Source organism: Drosophila novamexicana, unplaced genomic scaffold (genome assembly GCF_003285875.2).
Source record: "Drosophila novamexicana strain 15010-1031.04,08,12 unplaced genomic scaffold, DnovRS2.1 tig00000108-arrow-pilon, whole genome shotgun sequence".
Lineage (NCBI taxonomy): Eukaryota > Metazoa > Arthropoda > Insecta > Diptera > Drosophilidae > Drosophila > Drosophila novamexicana.
Window position 1 is genome coordinate 4,830,831 of NW_020824772.1, and position 13,170 is coordinate 4,844,000.

The following is a 13,170-nucleotide window of genomic DNA, read 5'->3' on the forward strand; positions in this document are numbered from 1 at the left end:
TATTTCCACAGATGACTGCACTTTGCACGAGTGAAAATAAAACGAGGCTTCATTCCGGCTCTTTAAGGCACGAAGAAGCAGGATAGTTTGCTTTGAAAGTATGTATCTGATTACCGGACATCTCTAAGGTTGATTAACCAAACTGCTCTGCGTGGCCATTATGTACTTAATGATACACAACTTGGCAACTTACAATCGATCCAACTTTTCACTTTGCCCACTAACGGCTACTTAACTTATTAATTTCCCGTATTAACAACAATTTACAAGCGCCGCTCATTAAAATTTCATAAAGTTTCTATGAGCGAAAGCTATCAGAAAGTAATTTGTTGAAAGCCCGTGACTCCCTTCACAGCAACAGCGCCACAAAACTCTCTTGAAAGTTTTCAAAAATTCCTGATTAAGGGACCAAACATTTGCTAGAAGATGGATTGTGGCCATGAGATGCATTGTACATTTTTTAGCAGTCCTGAAATTAATGAACAAATTGACAGAGATTATAGCCGAATAGGGGAACACATTTTTGTGGATTTGTGGAATTCTGAACATCGACTAAAAAGAGAGAGAAATAAAAGTCCTATACCAAAAATACGCTATTGTTTTTGTTTCCTTAGAATTATTAACAAGCTAATGTGTATAGCTGCCCTTTTTCGTTTATATACTGGGTATAAATATAACATTAAAAAATCAGTTCAACTTTTGTTCAGCGCAGGAAAAGTGCGCCTTGATGCTTTACAAGTTTTCAGTGATTGCTTTTATTATTTTTTCTTTTTTTTTTTGTTGCTGCTTGCTTTTCGGCTGCCTACACAGGCTGTTGTACGTAAGTACAGAGAGAACAGCATAAATTCGCACACACATACACTAACTCACGCCCACAAACAGACTCGCAAGGGACACTGGCACAACCGAGGTAATCAGTTTGCGGAGTACGATGTGGGCAAATGGACGACTGGATTGGGCTACCGAGGCAGCTTCAACTTTGATAGAAATCATGCTGAGTTGTGAAACGTAAAATTGAATTTACTTTGTTGGTCCGCGCTCACCCTTTTTGCCCGACAACTGACTCGGCTCGCAGGGGTTTTTCAGCGCATTCCAACGGTCGCTGTGAGTGGGGCAGCGAGGTGGGGCAGCAACTTGCTGACTGGCCGTAGTCATAAATCATTAGGCATTTGGCATATGCAAACGGCTGGACGAGCCTCCAGACTTCAACTTCGTGCCTATCGCTGTTATCGCTAATCCCAGCATTAAATTTGGCTTTAACTTTCATTACACTGCGATATCATACCAATTTGTGGCCAAGCCTAAATTGTTTGCGGAATTGAGCAATCTACGCCCACTTTGGCCCACTGGCCCACTGCCCGTTGCCCACTTCAGAAAGGACGCCGTCGGCAGCCACAACAAAGTGAAATTTGCTGTTCATGTACATTCATTGGTTTTGCAGCAAAGTTAATGATTTTGTTTTGGTGGCAAATTCATTGAAATTTATAACCCATGTTCTGTATTTGTTGTGAATGTGTGTGTGTGGGCTTCATTCTAAGCGGCTTAAAGTAGCCATCAACTCGTAAGTTATATTGAATTAAGTTGGTTCGTTTTTGTTACTGTCTGGTGCTACTGCTGCCGCTGCCACTGCCGCTGCTGCTACTTGTGGCATGGTCAGGTTTGTTGCCTTCCATTCGTGTTTATTTAAATGTAATTAATTTGTGCAGAGCTCAGGCAATTAGTTGCCATACCAGTTGAGCTCAGCCCAAGCTTGTGGTATACATTTCTAACAGACAAACCGAAAATGGTTAGATGCCATGGGTAATAAGGGAGAGAGAGAGTCAGAGATAAATGCTAATAATGCTGCTCAAACTTTATAATATTATTATTAAATGTGCGCATTTAATGTCTGTCACTAAGATTTATTTAATTGCTGAGCATGAATTTAAAAATATTAAAGACTGAATAAGTATTTAATTTCTAAAGTAGGGTATAGTTAAGAACGAAATGAGTCAGATCTTGGACAATGCTTTAGATAACATTTATATTTGAATGCTTTTCTCAAATGTTTTTTCATTCAATTTAATTGTACAACATTTCAAGAACAATTTCTCTTTACAAGCAACTTTTATAAAAGCACAAGTTATTAAATATTGAAATGAAAATCCGATTTTATTATTCGTATTATCAAAAACTCTTAGAAAAGCAAAAGTTATTAAATACTAAAATGATAATCTGATATTAAAGACTTTTTAGAAAATTATTCTATTCACAAATCTATGACACATTTAACACTTCAAAATCAAAATCGTTTCTATAATTTCTTTCTTATTCTTAATAACATCTATATTTATAACGTCACTTTAAGTAATGTACGCTAAGAAATTATTGGCACCCAAGTGTTAAATAACTTATCAGCTTTATGCCAGCTATAAGCTAAGCGAAATCCTGTATAATTAATCCAATCCAATTTTATTCCTCAATTTTTCACAGTTAAAAATCAAACTTGCGCAATTTGTTACATTCACACGCACCACACCCAAAGCTGAATGATACACATGAGACGCTAGAAGGGAATGCCAGAACAGAGGGTGGGGCCTAACTTGGCTGAGAGTCGTAGTACGTGATCCACGCTAAAAGTTGTGCAAATAAATAGCAGTGAAATTTTATAGCACACTTGATAATTTGCGCAATAATTCAGCGCGGCTAATCACCACATAAATAATCTTAAGGACAGCGCCGCAAAAACCCGACCACTTATATAAACGCACAAGTCGCTCAAAATACACATACATACATACTATATATCTTAGTGTGCTCACATATATATATATGTCTATTTTAGTATAGTAAATAAATACTAGGACACTGCAGTCAAGTAAAACAAATACAGCGACAACGAGTTGAAGCAGAAATAGAAATGGAAAAGGAACTGAGATAGGAATTAGTATTAGTACTGGTGTTGGTATATGGAATAGGGTGACGTAGGTAGCGAGGACTAAGCGACGAAACAAATAAAAGCGCCCAGCATCAAAACTCATGAAATTGAGAACTCGGTCGAATGGAACGTGAGCCAAATTTTAGCTAACGAATGTTGACTCTTAGCAAAGCACTAAAATCAAATAAAAACAACAGCAGCAGCGGCAGCAACAGTCATGGTAACAGCAACTGCGATAAACAACAACAACAACAACAGCTCAAGGCAGATCAAACAAAATCAACAATCATTCTGCAAAAGTTGGCAAATTGATGAAGCCAAATGGACACGAAGCAGACATCGGCCAAGTTTCAGCTTCGATGCTCTAACTATTTTTGGCATAATACAAATTAATAAAAATTGTTGTGCCGTTAGCCGTAAACTTGTAGCGCTTTAGCTTTTAGCATTTAAGCAGAGTAAACAAACAAATAAACTTACAAGGCGCTGGCCAAACAAGCAACAAAAACAAAACAAAAACAAGAAACCAATAATATGAACTTGCCAGCTGGAACACAGTCGGTCCATCAGTCCGTCAGTCAGTTAGTCAACAACAGCATGAACAAATGTTGAACCAAAGTCGGATTACGTATACGCCGCGTGTGCCGGCGATAGCATAACCCACAACACAAAATATTTAATTTAATGCGTGCGCGCTGTGTGTGTGTGTGCGAAATGTTTAAATTGCCGCAAAGGCCATAATTTATGCCATTTTATAGGGTACAAAACTTAAAGCGAACATTTACCAGCTGCTCGAAGACTGTGCGACGCCTTGGGAACTGCCTTGTTAATACTTTTGTAGTTTTTGCTTGTATTTTATTTTTTTTTTAAACTTTATTTTTTGTAGATAATTGAGCTGTCACTTTGCCAGTTGCAGGCACATTATCAATCGAATGTTATCACTTGTCATTTGACTCCTCCTTTATTTTATTTATATATTTTTTTTGCGCACTGAACAATGTTACTCTATGCGGAGACAATGGGACACAGCGTGGCTGCCACTTTCACTACCAAACCGACAAATCCAACGTTCGCCACGCATCTACCAACTGATTTGCCTTATACGCGTCAGATAGGCGAGGAGGCTGCACGCACAGAGCAGCCCTCGTGTCTCGCCGCAGCCGAAGCAGCGTTCGTCTCGTTGCCAAACGCTCGTGCGCATCCCAGCAAGAAAGTGCCACACGAAACCTACAGCTCGGGCCTGGCTAAGAGAGTACTTCGAAAATTTGCTCGTCGTGGCAAGCAATTTGAACATAGCTGTTGTTATGGCCAACAGAGAGCTGCAATAACAGCTGAGCGTAGCACAGTTTGGCCAGTAGAGAGGCTGCTTCGCTGATAAGGCCTGCATATCACAGCTACCAGAATACTATTAAATAGCAAGCCGAATAACAACACATTCTGCATATTTTTAACGCGCAAGCGTATTGCCAAGTTCGCGAAATACTGGCAAATACTGGGCACAGCTATGAAACCCACTATGGAACTTCTTAAGTTATTATCAGCGGCCAGATCTATTGCAGCGTGAGTAGCACCAAGCTAAGGTGGAATTACTTATGCTTAAAATAATAAAATTGATTGCATTTTCATATATTTATAAATAGTAAAATGCTGTAAGACACATGTGCTATTTTAACAGTATTATATTAGTCCCTATATTCATATTTATATTTATTATTATTGATGTTAATTACACGCCATATATACATATTAATTGACATCAAAGATGAGTCAATTACTAGCTAATACACATAATGAACTTGCATGAAAGGTTTTTCCCCTTTAAGGCATATAAAAATATCACATTCCATAGGTTTCCTGTGCCAGGACTATTTCTTAAGGTGATATTAGCACTAACAATCAATGTGCACTCCACTATGTAAAACATTTTGGAGGCATTTTTAATTTTGAAATGAATATATAACTTTTATATGAGTTGCGTTTAATCAAAAATAAGATAAGTAACGAAGATTTACCAGCATATGCTTATCTATTAGCAAGATTTAACCTAAATGCCAAGCAAATTGTTCAATGCCTTTGAATTTAATATTTTATAGTCTCGCACATCACCTTAGAGACTGCTTAAAGCAACCAGAAACCACTGAATGCCCACATAAAAATGAGTTTGCGATTTTCTTAAGCTATATATAAAATTATATTTATGTATATAATGAGCTGAATATGTAAGCCAAAATCCACAACAAATTGCCAAAGAGCCAAGGCAGTTGCTCATACGGATTTTGATTTAAGGTTTTGCGGTGCTGCACTTATCGCGCAATTGATATTGATATAGAGCTGGGTAAATATCCAGAAAAGCACACACACCGAACACTCACCGAACACACACACACACAGCCAAGTTTTTGTGGGAGGAAAAGGCCTGTCTGTGGTATATGACCAAGCCATATGCGGCATTCCAATGAGATAAAAGTTGTTTACAATATAGAATCGATACATATATATACATATATTTATATATTTTGTGTGTGTGGTCTTGTTTGTGTGTATTCGTATATCATAGCAAAGTGCACATCATGATTTTATTAAATGGACTCTGATGTATTTATTGTCCGGCAGCAACGTGACTTGTGAATTGATTTCATTAAACGTAAAAAGTTAACAAAGCTCCGCCGTTGCTTCGGCAACATTTTTGGCAGCGACTCGCTATATATCGCCATATAGAGATAAATATTTTGCTATGGCACTGTTGTGTATGCATGCATCTGTGTGGGTGTGTGTGTGAGTGTGTGTATTGGCTTAAGGACATCCATCGTTAGTAGCAAGCGAGGCGCTTCAGCGACAGCAGCAAGCAAGGAGCAGCATCAATGACCAATAGCAACAGCGGCGCGCATCAAGCATGGAATATCAATGCGGTCAAGTGGATGACTGCCCAACTAACGGAGCAGCCAGGCGGGCTGTATGCTGTGGGCTGTGGTCTAACTGGCCAACTGACTAGCTGACAGACTGAAAGGACTGACCGACCGAGCTGACTGACAGGCTTTGGCTCTCGGGCATTTTGCTCGCCACAAATCGCCAAATTGTGTGCAGCGCCTTAGCTTGTTTTATTTTGTACAAATAATGATGATAAGATTGCTGATCTAGCGCACATAACGTAGATTAGCAACAGGCCAGTCGGGGGCCGCAATCGAGACCATGGTGACGGCAATTACAAATATGCGCATGCGACAAGCTCAGCTGCTTAATTAAAGGCGCACAACTTTGGCGTTGAGCAAGTTTCAGTCAAATGTCCTTCGCCCAGACATTCGTCTGGCATTTAAAGCATTCTCAGTCGTGCTCAGCGCCTGCCGAAGGTATGAGAAAACATTTTAGACTTTGTTTTGAGTGTCCTTGCAATGCAGAGCGCAGCGCTTGCAAACAATTTATATTAAATGTGCTTTTAATTGCCGTACAGAGGGAAAGAGAGAGAATGGCTCCCCTCTGAAAGGGGTGTGCGGCAGAGCAAGGGAGTTTCAAGGCGATTCAACGTCATTCGTTGACATGGAAAATGTTCATGACATGAGTCCTCTCGAACTCACTTCAATTGCGCAGCTAACGAGCCGAATGCGCGATTCTTGCATGCCAGCTATTTTCTGCAGCACGCAGTGGATACACTAAATGACAAATTTCCATGTAAAGAACAACTTCTTTCACGAACACATATGCACTTGTAAGCAAACACAGACTTTAAGCTTTATTTTGTGTTGTGTTGTCATTGCTGCATTGTAAGTTGTCCCTTTTTATAAATGTTAGCGACAAGAACCACTTACATGAACCATTTGCATCATATTTCTGTTGTCATTCGTTGACATTTTACTTGCTTTGTGTCAGGGTGGCATGCCTTCTGTAAGCGAGTGTGTGTGTGTGTGTGTCTGTGTGCACTTGTGCGTGTGTCATGTTTGACGTATACTTAATGTGCAGTCATTATTTTTCGAGAAACAAGCGCACAAGCAAGCTAGTCAGCAGCCACCAGCCAGCCAGCCAGCTAGCTTGCTGCACAAGCAAAGGGCAGCAAAGCAAATAAAAACGTTTTCAGTACATAAAGAAAATCCGCCACGCCCACTTAATGTGGGCAAGAGCAAATTGTGAACTGGCTGACAGGGTGCCTGGTTGACCAAATAAAAATCAAGCAAACGCTGCCCAGGCTGCTTCATCATCGCCTGCCATTGTGCTGGCCAGTTTTTGGGGCTTGGCTAATTGTTTGAGCCCTTTCCATCGCCTCTTCTTGCCAATCAGTCGAGCGAGCACTAATTAATTATCTGAGCATATGCCACACCATATTGAAAGCTGATTTTTCGCTGATTTTTGTTTAACTTTGCCCGCTAATTAACGGCAATTTAATGGCCGACTCTGAGCCGCACAAAGTACTGATGGATAGATAAATATAAAGCTTTAGTACGAAAAGAGTTTATTACAAATGAAAGTTAAGTTAGCTTAGAGGATGGTTAACAATTATTTTATTTGTTTAAATGCTCAACTATAGCTACCATCAGATTGGTTATAATTTGTAACTACGCCAAACTTTTTAAATAAATAAATTATAAATTTAATACATATACCTATACCAGAATACCATAAGATTAATTCAATGCAGTAATAAAACAATGCGAACAAAAACTTTTTAGACAGCGAGACGAGGCAATATATATGACATATATGGTTTTTTTAATAAAATGAAATAATCACAGTGTGCCGAAGTTATATAATAAACAAGATATAGCGGAAATCTGCATATCCCTGACATTTATATACACTTGCAGAAGAGTTGAGAATATAAAAACTGGTCTAAATTAATTGCATTGATGCTTTGTGATAGCATTCAAGTAACATAGAGTACACATTAGTTTCAGCGGATGTGTAATTAAAATGGACTAAAAGAGTTAACGAATACGACACTTGCAGTGTACTCATTGTTTTGCTGAAAAGAAAATGATGATGCATTTGAAGCTTAGCCAAAATAAACCAACAAAGCTTAAAGAAATGCTGAAAATAATGCTAAATTTAGAGATGGATTCGATTTGTTTATCAGAATTCGCACAACAATTTGCTTCCCCTTTTATGCAAAAGCAAGCTGCACAATTATTTTCAGATGCCCGAAATTAAATTACAGACAAACGTTTTACGGACAATTTTAATAATGTGTGTTGTTGCATATCAGCTAAATACTACATATTTCCATAACAATAACAAGCTCCCATTACAGGCCAGCTTAAATCACGAAATGTGAGTAAGCTCATAACGACATTAAATTTGCACCACATCTAATTCGTGTTCAGTTCGTTTCTTCTTCGTTTCAATGCCGCCATTCCGACACTCATACTAGTACATAGAATCTCTTCCATTCATTAGATTGAGAGGTCGCACTCAATTGCCCAATTAGAGTATGAGCTCTCATTGGTTTTCAATCACTTTTTTCTTTATATGTTTGTGATTTAATTTATATTCTCAATTGATATAGTTAATAACAAATATTTTCAATTCTACTAAAGAATACTATTTCCCTGCTGACACCTTCCTTCTTAGCTGCAGACTGTAATAACGTCACTGACACAAGCTGACGGAAAAATACAAAAATTGTAGCTAGGAAATGCTAAAGTTCTCAACGCAGTTAAATGAATTCTTACTTGGTCGCAATAAACGGTCAGTATACGAAATGCGTGGAACGCTTTTTTGATACAATACATTTGTTAGCATTTTAATGGTTTGCCTTGAGCGAGAGTAAATAAGTAATTACATATAATTCTCTTATAAGCACACATCATAGGAATTGCATTACAAAGCGAAAATTAAAAACTCTTTTTTTTTAATTTTAGCGCGGCGAAGAAATCTTTTAAGAAAGTAAAGCAAGCTTGGTATCAAAGATACAAAAATGTGATGCAAAGTTGGTCTGTCGTTTTTTATGTTTGAAAAAATACATACATCAGTTAATCAGGCAGAACAAAAAGGTTAAGCGTACATATTACAGTATCCCTTTACTTTTCACCGAGTCTAGCAAAAGAGACGGCGGCTTTCAGCTAATCTTCGCAATATAATGGATAAATATTCACATAGACTCCTTGTGGTTGAATTGATCCACCATTTTGCTAGCCCTTTCGAGCTGTAAAGGTCCCGACATTAAATTTCGTATATGCATACGGAGACATGGTACAAAGAACATTGAAGCATGTCTCGATATGCATATACAATTTTCTTTTGGGATCCTTACAGAAACGAAATTTATGTGCTATAATCCGATGAAAAAGATCATAGCGTTCAGTAGGGGTATGTAGTTGAATGGATTCGTTCCGTTTCGGTTCCGACTCTTGTACTTCATGACCAATATAGAACACACGTGCAGGCAGCGTACATTTTTAATTTAGCATATATTTTTACGATTTTTGTGGTGGAAAAAGCCTGCTTCAAAGCGTTGCCTATTTTCAGTTCACTTCTGAAGAGTATTTGAAAACAAACCACAAACCAATTTAAGTGGCTTCTTTTTTCACTCTTTTACTCATAACACTACATTGTACAATTTGGCACTTGAAACCACAATTACAGAGCATTTAAAATTCAATTGCGTGTGGCAATATTTGCAGTCATACGCATGTCCAGCAAAAAATATAAAACCAAAGGAATTTACATGAGTTTTTGTCTCGATTACTTTTGCGATATTTATGTTTTCAATTTAAAACGCGGCTGTGATTTAGTGAGCTTGCCAAGTCAACGCGACATTTTTGTGCGGCAATTAACTAAATGACTATCCCGACTCTTAGCTAATTTGGCATGGCGTCAAGCAGCCAGAAGCAGCGCTGCCAACTGGCGTCAGCGCAGCGCCGCCATTTTGTTTTATTTCGTACGGCTGGCGATGGCGCCGAAAAGCCGTTTGTAACAGTTAGCTTTTAATTTTTTCTTGCTTGCAACCAAAAATAAAAATTAAAAAAAAAAATAAAGGAGAAAAGTGCAACGTTTTTTGCGGCGCCCACGACATGTATTTTTTTATTTTTTTTGTGTTATCTATTATGTGGCAGACGAGCGGCAAGTCGATTTATGATTATGGGAATTCGCAACGCGTCGGTTATTAAGGTCCATGTCGCTTATCTCGCCTGCCGCACATAACGCTAAATATTCGTCGTTGGGTCTTACACATTACGCAGCGCTGCACTCAAATTTCACACTTAAATAAACAACTTCCAGGCGGCTGCTGGGCTCTGCTCTGGGTGCAGCAGCCAGCTCGAGTTCGAGTTGTAGTCCGAGTCCAGCCCTGGCTCCTGGGTGCTTGGCCTACTTTTGTGTCCGCAAACTACTAACTGGCAAACACAATACACCCAACACAGCAGCAACAGCAGCAACAACAACAGCAACAGCAAACATATACGCATAAATTGAACAATGCCCCGCTCCATGTGCCGCCATCAGCCGCTGCTCCGGCTGATGTTGGTGGTCCTGCTGCTGCTGCTGCTGCTCCTGTGCTATGGGCTGTGACACGGCACAAAATGCGGCACATGTTATGAATGGTACTGGGGGCTAGTGTGTGGCGACGACTGGTCGTTAGAGTGTTAGCGTTGGCTTGGGGTTAACTTGCTTAAAGTGCTTTTACTACGCTTAATTCGCATAATTAATTTTGTTAGTAAACTTTTGGCTAATACATATTTTTCCGCTACTGTGCTGATGTTGCTACTATTGTTGTTCTTTTTGTTGTTGCAGGTTATGCTACTGCTGCGCCCCAAACACTCACACACACGCACACACTAACACTCATCCATACGTCTCCGCTTTATGTGCTTGCCATTTTATGTTTATTCATTGAATTTATGCCATTATCGTTGCCTACTTTGCGGCGCCCAGTCAAGCTGCTGCCATAAATGCAGGCGCGAGCGTGTCAGCGACTGTGTGAGAGTGTGCGGCTGAGTTTGCCCGGCAGGCCAGGTAATTGCAGTCGTGTTTTGCAATCATAGCCGTGCATAGTTTGCCAGGCACTTTCTGTTCAATACACGCACACACACACGCACACACCTCGCATATACGAAAGTATGGGTTTGTGAGTTTGTAGCTGCTAGCGGCATAATGGCGGGTGGTAAGCGTTTATTTACTTTATTACTGCATATTTGCATGCAGGCCGAAATGTGCGTGGCTTATTTATGCCATTGGGTGCGGTTGTGTGTGCCCTTGTGGGTTTATGTTTTGCCTGCTGCTTGGCAGCTGGAAATTGTCTGTTAACTGCCATTGCTCAGCAGGCAATGTGACCGCCTCTACATGTGTGTGTGTGTGTGTGTGTGTGTGTATATGTGTATGTGTGTGGCTAGCTGGCCAACACTTAACTGCTCTGCCTGCTGCTTTCCAGCATCTGCAGCCGTGACTTGACCATTTGCTGGCTGTTTCAAATGCCAACCCATTATCAATGACCGCCAGTCGCAACCCAAATGCGTTCTGTAGGCTCCTATTAAGCACCGGCTGTGTGTAAACGTTAACTGATTGACAACGGGCAGACTGCATTTGCATAGAGAATCCAAAGATGTTTCCAAGCACTGGCCTGATGTATGTCACAAAATCTGTGTGCTTATAGACTTAAGATAGTGACAAGGTATCGAATTTAATCATAATCTCCTGAGATTTCATTATAAATTCTGATTCAAATTAATACAGATATGTGTATATTGAGAGTCAACTTTTATAACATACATCGGTCCCTAAGCAATAAGTGAAATTAATATCAAATGTATAATATTCATATGAACACATTTTTGGTACATATAAAAGCTACATTCGCGTCCGGCATTAGCTGAAATACGCTTTTGAAATTTGACCCATTTTGCAAGCTTTCAAATTGTTTTGTGTAGCCAGCCTCTCGCCACAGTGTCGCAGACCACAGTGGATATGGAAACAAATTACTAAACAACACATTTAGTAACCTAATTAATTGGCAGGTAGCTGGGTAAAAAAGCATTAAATTTATTCATGGAACCGGAACACTCGAACTGCAAAACAGCAAACACAACATACTTAATTAGCGCATAAATTAGACGCCACACGCACACACATACATACGCTCATATCTGTATATTTGTCCAATGAAATAAATCAAGTATAACGAAATTGAAGTTTTACCCACTTTACACCGCACACACATATAAGCACATATGTATATGTATGTATATAATTTGACAATCACGCCAAATTAATCAGTTTTTGGCATGGTAAATGCAAATTTAATAGTGAGCATGGCGATATAAATGGAAAAACGCAATTTGTATGCGGCGTATACTTAATGCAGTGCAATTTAAGCGCATTAAGAGATTGATAATACGTGTGAACTGCTGCAGTTACATAAATTTAACGCATTGGCCGGACTTACAAGAACTCCGTAGGATATTTTTTAATTAAAGTACTCGCTTCAATCATTTTCAAATTGGTCTCTGGCGCTGACGGGCATGTCCCATGCCAATGGCAACTTGCGGCCGTTACAATTAATAATAGACCTGGCCAAATCCGAAAATAACGTGTAAAGTGAAGTGAAAACCAGTCGGCTGGTTTCGAAAAACAAAATAAAAATGGCTTCTGCTTGGATTGTTTTTTAATTAAATGCAATTAAAATACAACTATAAAACACAGAAATTTAAAATATTTATCTTTTATATATATTGTATATATTGTAGTAATTTTGTCGTAAGCAAGAATTTTTTAATTAAAGCACCACAGCTGACAGTTGACAAAGGCATACAACAGCATTGTGCAGCCATAAAATTTTTAAAAATTTATAGCTTTAATGATTAATGAACGGATTATGCCTGAATTATGCACATCAAAGGCTCTACTCGAACTGTGAAAACAATTCATCGCACACTCTCTAAGTAACCTTCCCACACACACACACACACTCCTTTATCCCTTGGCATCAATGTGCATAAATTTGTCGCACTGCTTGGGCAAAGTCACACGCCCAGCCAAAACTTTCCAAGTGTCTGGCAAGTCGAGAGAGTTGTCTCTCTAATTGCCATTTGGATGTCACATTTAGCTGGATTTACATGTGCATACATTTGACATTATTATTTGAAGTTAGACGTTGGCCGCAGCCTCTGCGACGGCCACGCCTACTGCTTTAACTGCATTCCAAGTTCCAAGTGGACGTGTGCGTTTTATTAATCATTTGCTTTAAGCCCGAAGCTTATGCAAATTAGCGGACAGGCATTAAATGCACGCAAATTTGTGGCAGTCCTTTACCCGTTGCTAATATTTACGACCTGAAC

At 39.2% G+C, this 13,170-nt stretch overlaps 1 protein-coding gene across 2 annotated transcripts in view; it reads right to left on the reverse strand.

Annotated features, from left to right (window-relative positions):
• Window positions 1-3,972, reverse strand: part of LOC115772096 — a 41,099-nt gene extending 37,127 nt beyond the window's left edge. For both annotated transcript variants that reach the window (XM_030718057.1, XM_030718058.1), the window contains exon 1: window positions 3,700-3,972. The gene's annotated coding sequence lies outside the window, so the exon portion shown is untranslated. The remainder of the gene's footprint in view (window positions 1-3,699) is intronic.
• Between the last annotated feature and the right edge of the window lie 9,198 nt (window positions 3,973-13,170).